Source organism: Triticum urartu, chromosome 1A (assembly GCF_056163025.1).
Source record: "Triticum urartu cultivar PI428250 chromosome 1A, HENAU_Tu73, whole genome shotgun sequence".
Lineage (NCBI taxonomy): Eukaryota > Viridiplantae > Streptophyta > Magnoliopsida > Poales > Poaceae > Triticum > Triticum urartu.
This window is the reverse complement of record NC_141873.1, coordinates 330,103,605-330,115,427: the sequence shown is the minus strand read 5'-3', so window position 1 is coordinate 330,115,427 and position 11,823 is coordinate 330,103,605.

The following is an 11,823-nucleotide window of genomic DNA, read 5'->3' as shown; positions in this document are numbered from 1 at the left end:
TCTCAAAGGATTCGAGGTGGGTTGCTCTCAAACGACAAAAGCCGTGCACTAACTCTGAGCAGCCGACCAATTTATGGTGTAAGGGGTGGGCTATTTATAGCCACTAGGCAACCCGACCTGATTTGTCCGAAATGACCCTGGGTCACTAAGGAACTGACACGTGTTCCAACGGTCAAATTTCAAACACACACGACAACTTTACTTGGGCTACAAGCAAAGCTGACTTATCCAACTCTGGATAAGATTTGCTCTCATTGTCTTCGCTCGAAGACATAGGATTTTGGTTAAGCATCATTTCAGTCATTCTGACTGGTTCACTTGGACCCCACTTAATAGTACGATGGTTCCTATGACTCAACAAAGAAGAAATGGAAACGACGAAACAACTAAGTCTTCACGCTCCATAGTCCTCACGCGATGTCTTCTCTTGTCATACTCTTCAATGTGAATGTCTTCACATGCCACCTTTGTCTTCAGTGTCTTCATACATTTTTAGGGGTCATCTCCGGTAGGAAAACCGAATCAATGAGGGACTTCTACCTATGTTATCCTGCAATTCTCACAAACACATTAGTCCCTCAACCAGGTTTGTCGTCAATACTTCAAAACCAACTAGGGGTGGCACTGGATGCACTTACAAGCCATGGTTGGTGAAGTGGCGTCGTCTTCTTCATCAATGACTCTCGCAACAACAGTTGTAGCCGAAGATGAGTACTCAGAATCTTCTATTGATGGAGTGTGGCGCCAGCTTGCATTGCGTGGAGGTCTGGAATCAAATTTGAAACCCTCAGCGAAGCCATCTTCGCGAACATCTTCTTCAGGGCATAGTAGTGTGAGACTCTTCCAGGACCGCCGACAGGCTTCATGGGCAACGAACGAGTTCTTGGTGACCAAATTTCTGATGTGATTGAAGTCCACCAAGATACTCTACATCTGACGCTTTAGCCAGTCATGATGCTTATCCTGCTTCTGATGTAAGGTCACAAGAAGCTCTCGGTCATTGAGTGCACGAGAACGCTTCCGAGGCCTTTGTGCAATTGTACTGTCAGTGGCTTCAGTGTTTGCACGATGAGGCACACGTATATTGCCAGCCAGAGGATAAGTAGGAGTTGCAGCATTGGGGACATGAATTCCTTCTATTGGTTGCATGAAGCTTTGATGATCAACATTATGAAGAGATAGAGGCTCCTTGGCAGGCTCTGGGTAGATGGCTTCAACGGACAGATCAACCTCAGGCAGAAAGACAAGATGGTTGCACGCTGAGGGCTGATAGCCAATAGTTGAATGGAGCTTGATTAGGCGCATAACCCATGGAGGATAGAACTTCAGGCCAAACAGATCAATCCCAAATGCAGCAAGTTGTCTAATGAAGAAATCCTGGGTGTTGAATCTGATGCCATTGATGATGTAAAACACCAAAGTCGTCATGGCTCCTTCAAGTTTGGCTTCAGCTAAGTGTCCCTTGATTGGCCATAGAGTATGCGTCAAAATATGATAGACTGTGTGTGGCAAGTGTAAGGGCATATTTATCCCTAAGTGTTTTGGTGATTGATGACAACGCATTTGCGGACTAATCGTGTGCCTTGAGTATTCCAGACACTTCATTGCTAGGCACAAGACGATTGGGTGCCCCTTGAAGACTGATGAAGACGGCGTCTTTTCTACGTTTCTTTTTGGTGGATTTGAGTCGTAGGAAAGCCGTATTATTAAGAGGGGGTCCGCGTTGCAAAGGTTTGGGTGGAATCATCACGTACACGTCTCCTTCTTGTCCCCTCCTTTTTCCTTGGAGCTTCCTCCGTTTTCTTGCCTCCCTTGTCTGGCTGCTGTGGTTGGTTGCGGTAGTACTGCTCCCAGGAAAATGGTAGTACCGTAGGCATCCGCGGTAGTACCGCGCGGCGGCGCGGTAGTACCGCAGGTGCCCACGGTAGTAGCGCTCCCCTGGAGCCGCACTACCGCTGCCCACCAGGCTAGTGCCGCCCTTTGCGGTAGTAGGAGCAGATGTAATTTTTTACATCCGCACCTACCGCGGTAGTACCGTTTTTGCCGAGCGGTACTATCGCGCTATGCAGTCAGGCAGTAGTACCGCCCCTCGGAAGTACTACTGTGTCGGGTTTTTTCTACTTCCGTTTCTTTGCGGAAGTAGGCACGGAAGTTCCTTTCCCCCTGGTTGGGGGTTTTTGCCTTGCGGTAGTACCGCATGGGGGGCGCGATAGTACTGCATGTACGGAAGTACCGCCCCCAGCTCCTGCGCGTCTGTTTTTCTTTTCTGTCGCTGGGGTTGCGGCAGTACCGTGGGTCGGTACGGTAGTACTGCACAGCCGTGCGGTAGTACCGCTTGGTGGCAAGCAGTAGTACCGCGCGGCCGTGCGGTAGTACCGCTGGCCGCGGGCTGGTTGGTGGGTAACGGTTGGATCCTTTTCCCACACTATATAAGGGTCCCCTTCTTCCCCGTTGACTCACCTCTTCCACCCCCAAGCTCCATTATTGCTCTAAGCTCCATTTTCGCCCGATCTCACTCCCTAGCCGACCAAACTTGTTGATTTGCTCGGGAGTGGTTGAGAAGGCCTTGATCTACACTTCCACCAAGAGATATTTGATTCCTCCCTCTAATCCCTTGCGGATCTTGTTACTCTTGGGTGTTTGAGCATCCTAGACGGTTGAGGTCACCGCAAAGCCATAGTCCATTGTGGTGAAGCTTCGTGGTGTCGTTGGGAGCCTCCAATTGAGTTGTGGAGATTGCCCCAACCTAGTTTGTAAAGGTTCGGTCGCCGCCTCCAAGGGCACCAATAGTGGAATCACGGCATCTCGCATTGTGTGAGGGCGTGAGGAGAATACAGTGGCCCTAGTGGCTTCTCGGGGAGCATTGTGCCTCCACACCGCTCCAACGGAGACGTACTTCCTCTCAAAGGGAAGGAACTTCGGCAACACATCCTCGTCTCCACCGTCTCCACTCTTGGTTATCTCGTGCCTTTACTTGTGCAAGCTTATTTTTTTCATATATCTTGCTTGCTTGTGTTCCTATCCTTGTTGCATCATATAGGTTGCTCACCTAGTTGCATATCTAGACAACCTACTTTGATGCAAAGTTTAAATTGTTAAAGAAAAGCTAAAAATTGTTAGTTGCCTATTCACCCCCCTCTAGTCAACCATATCGATCCTTTCGATTGGTATCAGAGCCTCATATCTTTATTAAGGACTTTACCGTCCAAAGAGTATGGTTGATACCGTAGACGGTGTGGAGGAACACTCCGGTGTGAATCTGACCTCGTCTACGGGCGATGGGGGAACCTCGGTCTCTCGTGAGGAGTTCAATGTGGCCTTGGAGACATTGAAAATATCCATGACGAACGAAGTTGAAAGCATGTTTACTAAATTTCTTGAGGGGCTTAAACTATCCACCGCACCATTGAAAGTGGGTGACCCTGCCGACAAGGTGACGGATGCTATCCCCGACAAGGGGGAAGCTAGTAGTGAAAAGGCTCCTTCTTCTAGTGGTAAGAATGGCACCGACATCTTTGCCCATGTGGAACCACCACTTGTTTATGGTGGACCGGTTCCTTCCACTCATTTGAATCATGCCGGTCCTCCCCCTAAGATTGTGAAAAATGAGGAATTTGATTCTTGGGTTTATCGCTTTAAAGTCATTTAAATCATGTGAACAGTAACCTTTGGAGAATCATTGAAGAAGGTTTCTATCCGCATGATCCAAGCAACTTCACTCCTCGAGAAGCCGCGGACAATCAATTCAATGAGAATGCTCTCTTCATCATTCAAGATGCAATTCCACCCGAAGACCTACCTCATCTTCGTCCCTTCGCCTTGGCCAAAGATGCATGGCGTTGTGTTGTCTCTCTCTACCGGGGAAGCGCAAGCATTGAACGCTCCAACTATGAAGTGGTACAAGATGAGGCCGATGAGTTTGCAATGAAAGAAGATGAAGAACCTCGTGAGATTTATCGGAGAGTAACCAAACTCGCGGTCTCACTACGAGATCACGGGAGCAAGGACACGGATGACAATTGGATCAAGCGCAAATTCCTCAAGGCAATGATGCCCTATCACAAGGCCATGTCCTCCGTCATTCGTCAAAGATCGGACTTCCACACTTTGACCTCAAGCGAAGTGTTGGATGAGTTTGTGGCCATGAACATTTTGGACAAGACCGCCGACAATGCGGTGCTTCGTTCTCAAAGGGCAAAGAAGCCTAACCTTGCATTGAAGGCCAAGCTCACCGTTGAAGAAGAAGAAGAGGAATAAGAGGAGAGCAACCCCAAAGATATGAAGTATGCATATCATGAACACATGGCACTTGCTTCAAGGCAATTTTGGAGCAAGAAAAACTCGAGGCCAAACTTTAGCAAAAAAACTCAAGTGGCACGAAGAGCAAGCAGCGTGTAAGGACTTGCTACAATTGTGGCAACGTGAGTCATTTTGTTGCGGAATGCCCGTATGAGAAGAGGGAAGACAATGGTGGCAAGCTCATCCGAAAGGACAAGGCCAAGTCGTTCCCCAACAAGAGCAACTTCACCAAGAAGACTCCTCCCAAGGCATTGGTGGTACAAGAAGAGTACAATGAGGATGATGACGATGATGAAAGTGATGAGTCGGTTGCCATGGCCTCCGTTGCCATTGCGACGACTCCACGGGTGTCTCTCTTCGACTCACCCAATGAGAGCATCACCGCCAAGTGCCTCATGGCTAAAGCCACCAACAAGGTAACCTCCAACATCAAAACTACCATCATTAATCATCCTTCTCCGACGGATAGCATTAATGAACTTGAGGAAGATAATGTGGAGGCTAATGAGTTTGATGCCTTTATGGGCAAACTCAAGGGAAAATCCAAGAAGCACTTTGTTGCTCTCTTGGAACAACTTGGTGAAGCCAATGACATGATCGAGGCTCACGAAAACACCATCACTAAGATGGAAGGGCATAGTCGTGACTATGCCGATGAGATTTCGGATCTTTCCAATGCTCTTGAGGAAGAGCATGGTATTCATTTGGCTCTTGAGGATTCACACAACGTTGATCATGCTAAGTTAAAGAAAGATTATGATCATGTCCTCATTGTTTCTCATGTGCTAAACTCCGAGAAGGCCGAACTTGAGGTTGATTTTTCTAGACTCAAAGAGGAGTTTGATCTACTTGACAAGGCTCACAAGGTCTTGAAGGGTGCTCATGCTAGCCTCAAAGAGTCGCATGATCAACTTCAAGTAAAGCTAACCAAGGAAAAAGCCACTTTCCCTCGTATGATGTTAATTGATAATGCAAATGCTACTAACCCGTGTTGTGAGCATGTGCATCTCGTTGAGGAGAACGCTAAGCTAAAGGGGCAACTTGAGAGAGGTCTTGCGACTTGCATACAAGGCAAGAATAACCTCAACGATCTCTTGATCAACCAAAAGGGAGTTGTGGCCAAGGAAGGGGTTGGGTACGTGCCCGACTCCAAGAACAAGAAGAAGAATGACAAGACCAAACGACCTCCTCCTCTCATGCAAACCTTTGTGAAGGAGGGAGAGAGTGCCTCCGAGGAGAAGAAGAAGAACATTGCAAAGGGCGGAAATGTCAAGAAGGGCAATGCCACCCCTCCCAACAAAGCCGGCGATTTTAATCCTTCTTATGTGTTATGCCGTGCTAGTGATGGGCATGTTTATGCCAAATTTGTTGGTTCTCTTCATGAATACATTGAATGGTCTATTTGGGTTCCAAAGACCCTTGTTACTAACATCAAAGGACCCATTAAAAATGGGTACCTAAAACCAAGCATTTATCTCTTATAGGTGTTTGCTTCCGGTGGGGGATCATGGTTGCTCGATGGCGGAGCTACAAATCATATGAGCGGAAGCAAGGACTTGGTGGTGGACGTGCACAAGGTTCCATCTATGCCCACCCATGTCGAGTGGGGTGACGCCTCATCTTCTAAGGTATTGGGACTTGGCAAGGTGGTCATCTCTCATGATCTCACGATCGAGAAGGTCATGCTTGTTGAGTCCCTTGCATACAATTTACTTTCCGTTCGTCAACTTGCAATCATGGGCTTTGCCACTTTCTTTGATATCGATACCATGGCCCTCTTGTGGAGCAAGACTCTTAAATTAGCCTTTGTTGGGCATGTCGAGAACGGTCTATATGTGATTAACTTTTCGGAGCAACCCACTAAGACCGCGACGTGCCTAATGGCTAAAGTTGATGTGGGATGGCTTTGGCATCGCCGTTTAGCCCACGTCAATATGAGATCTTTGCAAAGTCTCCTCAAGGGGGACCATGTCCGTGGACTAACGAATGTTAGTTTTGCTAAAGATCGTGCTTGCAGTGCTTGTATCGAAGGAAAGCTACATGAGAAGGCTCACCCTCCCACGACTATCATTTATTCAAAGAGGCCTTTGGAGCTCCTTCACATGGATCTCTTTGGGCCTCCATCCTTCGATAGTCTTGGAGGTAGGAAGTATTGCTTGGTGATTGTGGATGACTACTCAAGGTACACGTGGGTGTATTTCTTCAAGAGGAAGAGCGAGACCCAACAAACCGTCATTGACTTTGCAAATGAAGCACAATGTCAATACAATGCAAAGATCTTGACAATAAGAAGTGACAACGGCACCGAGTTCAAGAACTACACCTTGGATGAGTTTCTTAGTGATGAGGGGATCAAGCATCAATATTCCGCACCTTACACCCCTCAACAAAACGGTGTTGCGGAGAGGAAGAACCGGACGTTGATGGATGCGGCAAGGACCATGATGGCGGAGTTCAAGTCTCCGTACAACTTTTGGGCTGAAGCCATCAACACCGCGTGGCATGCATCCAATCGGCTCTACCTGCGCAAGGGCTTGAACAAGACTCCATATGAGATACTCACCAGTAACAAGCCCAACCTCAAGTATTTCCGGGTGTTCGGGTGTAAGTGTTTCATTCTCAAGAAAGGTGTTCGGTTGTCTAAATTTGAGGCTAGAGCTTATGAGGGCATATTTGTTGGTTATGCTACAAACTCTCATGCTTACTGTGTCCTCAATAAATCCATGAGACTTATTGAGGAGATGTGTAACGTGGAGTTTGATGAGAATAACGGCTCCCAAATGGAGCAAAGTGGCACTTGTGATGTAGGTGATGAAATTCCTCCCCAAGCCATAAGAAGAATGGGTGTTGGCTTTATCCTACCCATTGAGGAACCCCTTGTGGCCGAAGGAGAAGGACAAAGCTCCACTCAAGCGGAGCCATCACCAACCCAAGGCCCACACGCTTCCGAAGAACAACATGAAGGCCCTCATCCTCAAGAACATGACCAAGGGCAAGATCACGCTCAAGACGGTGTTGACACATCTAGTGATGCCCAAGGTCAAGTTCTCTCCTCCGAGCAAGTTCAAGAACAAGAACAAGCTCAAGATGATGCTCAAGATGATCAAGTGACCACTCCTCGTCTCACCCCCGAGGAGGAATTAGAGCGTCGTGCCGCCAAGGTTGCTTCCAAGCTCTCCACCAAGGATCATCTCATGACGAATGTGCTTGGAAGCTTACGAAAGGGGGTAAGCACTCGTAGACAATTAGCAAATTATTGTGAGCATCACGCGTTTGTCTCTTGTGTGGAACCCCACAAGGTCTATGAGGCGCTAGAAGATACGGATTGGCTCAATGCCATGCATGAAGAACTCAACAACTTCGAGCGCAACAAAGTGTGGAGATTGGTGCCAAGACCGACAGGGAACCACAATGTCATCGGAACCAAGTGGATATTTAAGAACAAGCAAGATGCCCATGGGATTATCATTCGCAACAAGGCTCGTTTGGTAGCACAAGGCTACTCCCAAGTCGAGGGTATTGACTACGGTGAAACCTTTGCTCCCGTTGCTCGTCTTGAATCTATTCGCATGTTGATTGCCTATGCTTCTCATCATAACTTTTAAGTTACAACAAATGGATGTGAAGAGTGCTTTTCTTAATGGTCCCATTAATGAATTGGTTTATGTCAAGCAACCCCCCGGGTTCGAGGATCCCTACTTTCCCGATCATGTGTATCAACTCGATAAGGCACTCTATGGCCTTAAACAAGCCCCACATGCGTGGTATGACCACCTTACCAAGTTGTTACAAGACCCTGGTTTCGAAGTTGGGGTAATCAACCCCACTCTTTTTACTAAGAAGGCCAAAGGGGAGTTGTTTGTGTGCCAATTATATGTTGATGATATTATCTTTGGTTCCCCTAACAAAGCTTTCAATGAGGAATTTGCCGCTCTCATGACCTCAAAGTTCGAGATGTCTTCCATGGGAGAGTTGAAGTTCTTTCTAGGGTTCGAAGTGAAGCAAAGAAGAGAAGGAACCTTTATCAATCAAGCCAAATATACTCAAGACATGCTCAAAAGATTCAAGCTAAGTGATGTCAAGCCGGCTTCCACTCCCATGCCCACGAAGTGCCAACTGGACATAGATCCCAATGGTAAAGCGGTGGATCAAAAGGTATATCGCTCCATGATAGGTTCCTTGCTTTACCTTTGTGCATCTAGACCGGATATCATGTTGAGTGTGGGAATTTGTGCACGTTTTCAAGCCGCACCTAAGGAAAGTCACTATATGGCGGTCAAACAAATCTTTTGATATTTGGCTCATACCCCAAACTTTGGCCTATGGTACCCAAGAGGAGCAAACTTCAAGCTTGTAGGGTATTCGGATTCCGATTGGGCGGGAGACAAAGTGGATAGGAAGTCCACTTCCGGAGGGTGCCAATTTCTTGGTTGCTCTTTGGTAAGTTGGTCTTCCAAAAAGCAAAGTTGTGTGTCTCTCTCGTCCACCGAAGCGGAGTATGTGGCGGACGGTAGTTGTTGTGCACAACTCTTATGGATGAGGCAAACTTTAAAGGATTACGGTGTCATTTGTGACAGAGTGCCTCTTTGGTGTGACAATGAAAGTGCCATCAAGATCTCTCTCAACCCGGTGCAACACTTCAAGACAAAGCATATTGAGATTCGGTATCACTTCATCCGGGATCACATTAGGGGAGGAGAGATCGAACTCAACTATGTCAACACTCATGATAACCTTGCAGATATCTTCACGAAGCCCTTGAATGAAGCAAGATTTCGCGAGTTAAGGCATGAGCTAAATATCATTGATTCGAGCAATGCTGCTTGAACCCTTGCACACCCCACCATACTCAACGTGTTGTCCTATTTAGATGTAGGCATGGACATAGGGGGAGTGATGTTCTCTCAATGAACTCTCCCTCCCCCCATTATGCATAAATCGATCAAGTCTTTCACATTAGCCATGTTTGATGGTACTTGTGCTTCAAAGACGAGTTTTGGTCATGGACCCAAGGATAATTCTTCGCGGCGCCATACCAATTGACTCAAACATAGGTGGCTACGGCCACCGCCCTCTCTTTGGAGAGGTGGTGTCTCGTGGTTGTTTCGTTTGTCGTGTGCCTTTCTGGCTTTGTGTGTTGCGTGGTCTTGTGATGTCGTGTTGGCTCGGAGTGTTTGTGCAAAGATCTAGTTTTTCGTGTGCTCGAAACGTGCATCTTCTTGACCTCACGGTACTACCGCGTCAGGCCGCGGTACTACCGCTTTAGGAGGCACGGTACTACCACGCCACAACACGGTACTACCGCTCAAGTGCGGTACTTCGGAAGTACCGCGCCGGGCGGTACTACCGCGTCGGGGCACGGTACTACCGCGCCGTCGAGGGAGCGTGGGGGTTATGACTCGGGCAGGGGAGTTCCAACTCCCCATACCCATTCATTTGTCTCTCTCTCCCCACGTCTCTCTCTCGCTCAAGAACGGCGCCGGAGGCCCTCGCCGGATCTCCATCTCCGGCCACTCTCCTCGGATTCCGGCCAGTGGGATCATTCCCCACCACTTCCTCTTGCCATGGACCAAGGTTTTTCCCAAAATCCCTCTTTTTCTTGACTGTTCTCTTGCTTCTAGGTTTTTGGGGAGAAACTTGTTGTTCTTGAGATTTTAGGCCAAATCTATGCAAGAGTAGGATGTAGGAGAGTCGTGATGCGTAGGAATCATACTTGATATGCTGTCTTGTGGTAGCTTTGTCCAACCGTAGTACCGCCGTGGTTTCGCGGGCTTTTCTCAGATTTGAACCTGTTCAGATCTGACGCGGTGCAGTACTACAGTGTCTGATGTGCGGTACTACCGCTCTTGCGGTACTACCGTGCTAGCTCATGCGGTACTACCGCTCAACAGACGCGGTACTACCGCGCTAGCCGAGGTGCTAAGGTCGTACTACCGCTCCTAGACCCGATACTACCGTGACCTTGCGCGGTACTACCGCGTCTAAGAGCAGTACTACTATCTTAGCTTTGCAGCACTTGGCAGTACTACCGTAGGGATCAAATCTCTCTCTTGGCATTTATCATGTGTGCTTTCTGCTTGTTTCTCTTGCTTTGTTGTGGTCTTTGCATTAATCCCTCTTGGCTGTTGTGGGTGTTTTGCGTTTTGTGTCTCAGGTGGTGGCTCTCGCCGTTCCAATCCCGGTCGTGACACTGGCTCGAAGCGTCTGCGCAACCCCCAGGATGAATCCCCAGAGGGCTCCAATGCCCCCAAGTGCAATGTCAAGACCACTGCCAGCAAGCAAAAGGAACCTGCCAAGGGCATGGACGAGATTTCTGTCTCTGAGTATGTCGAACACCGGAGGATCAATCCCTATGTGACTCCTCGGGCTGTGCTCAGAGGCACTGAGATGTTCTGGAACAAGCAACAGGTTCTCATCTATCTGGATGTGATCAAGAGCAAGCAGAATACCTTCGTGGATGTCAAGTGGATAGACATGCATCACATGCGGAAGGACAAGTTTCGTGACTATTTTGGAGAGGCTCTGGACTTGGTGGAGCAGTTTGCTATTGAGCCGGTCATCTCTTTTCACCATGACTATGACCCTGAGCTCATCTGTTAGTTCTTTGCCTCAGTGTACTTTTATCCCGGGAAGGACCGGAGGATGACCTGGATGACCAATGGCCGTCAGCTGTCTACTACATGGAAAGAGTTCATGGATCTGCTGCACATTCCTGATGACGGGCTTCACACCCCCGTTGGTGTTCGCCCCCATGCCAACTCTGAGTCTGCCAACAAGAACCTGCTTCAGCCTTTCCTTGTTGAGAAGGTGCTCCCCAATGGCAAGTCAACTTGGGTGTTAAACTCCTTTCTGGATATCATGCATCGCATCTTCCTCAACACTCTGTTCTCACGCATTGGCGACAAGGACAAGGTCCATGCATATCTAGTGGACATGTTGCTCCTGTGTGCAGAGGCACGTTCTTCTCAGACTCAGCCACTGGATGTCTCTCACATCATGTGGTGTGAGCTTCGGTTTGCGGTGTTCACTCGCAAGGTACCTATCTATGGACCGTACCTGTTTCAGCTGCTCTCCACCACTTGGGAGAAGATGTACCCGGGTGATGAGTCCCTTGCTCCAGACTAGATTCGCCATGAGTCCATCAGCCTCCGCGTCAAGCCCAACTGGGCCAACACCACTACCCGTGCTGAGGCCTCTTCTGCTAGGAGGGCTGCTGAGGAGGAGGCTGCTGCTGAGAATGTTGCTGAGGACCGTGCTGCTAGGTCCACTACTCCTTCCTCTAAGCCGTCATGGGCCAAGAAGCTAAAGGACAAGATGAAGACTCTTTTCTGCATGCAGGCAAAGGGACAGTACAGGCTCACATGGCAGACAAGGAGAGTCGCCGCCGTGACAAGAAGGTTATGAGGCTCTTTGGAGAGGATGTGTCTGGCGGGTCTGAGGACGTCATCACACCTGAGGCTGCCTGGATGTCAAAGCAGGGATACAAGTGGACCAGTTCAGAGGATGACTTCAAGGAGACTATCC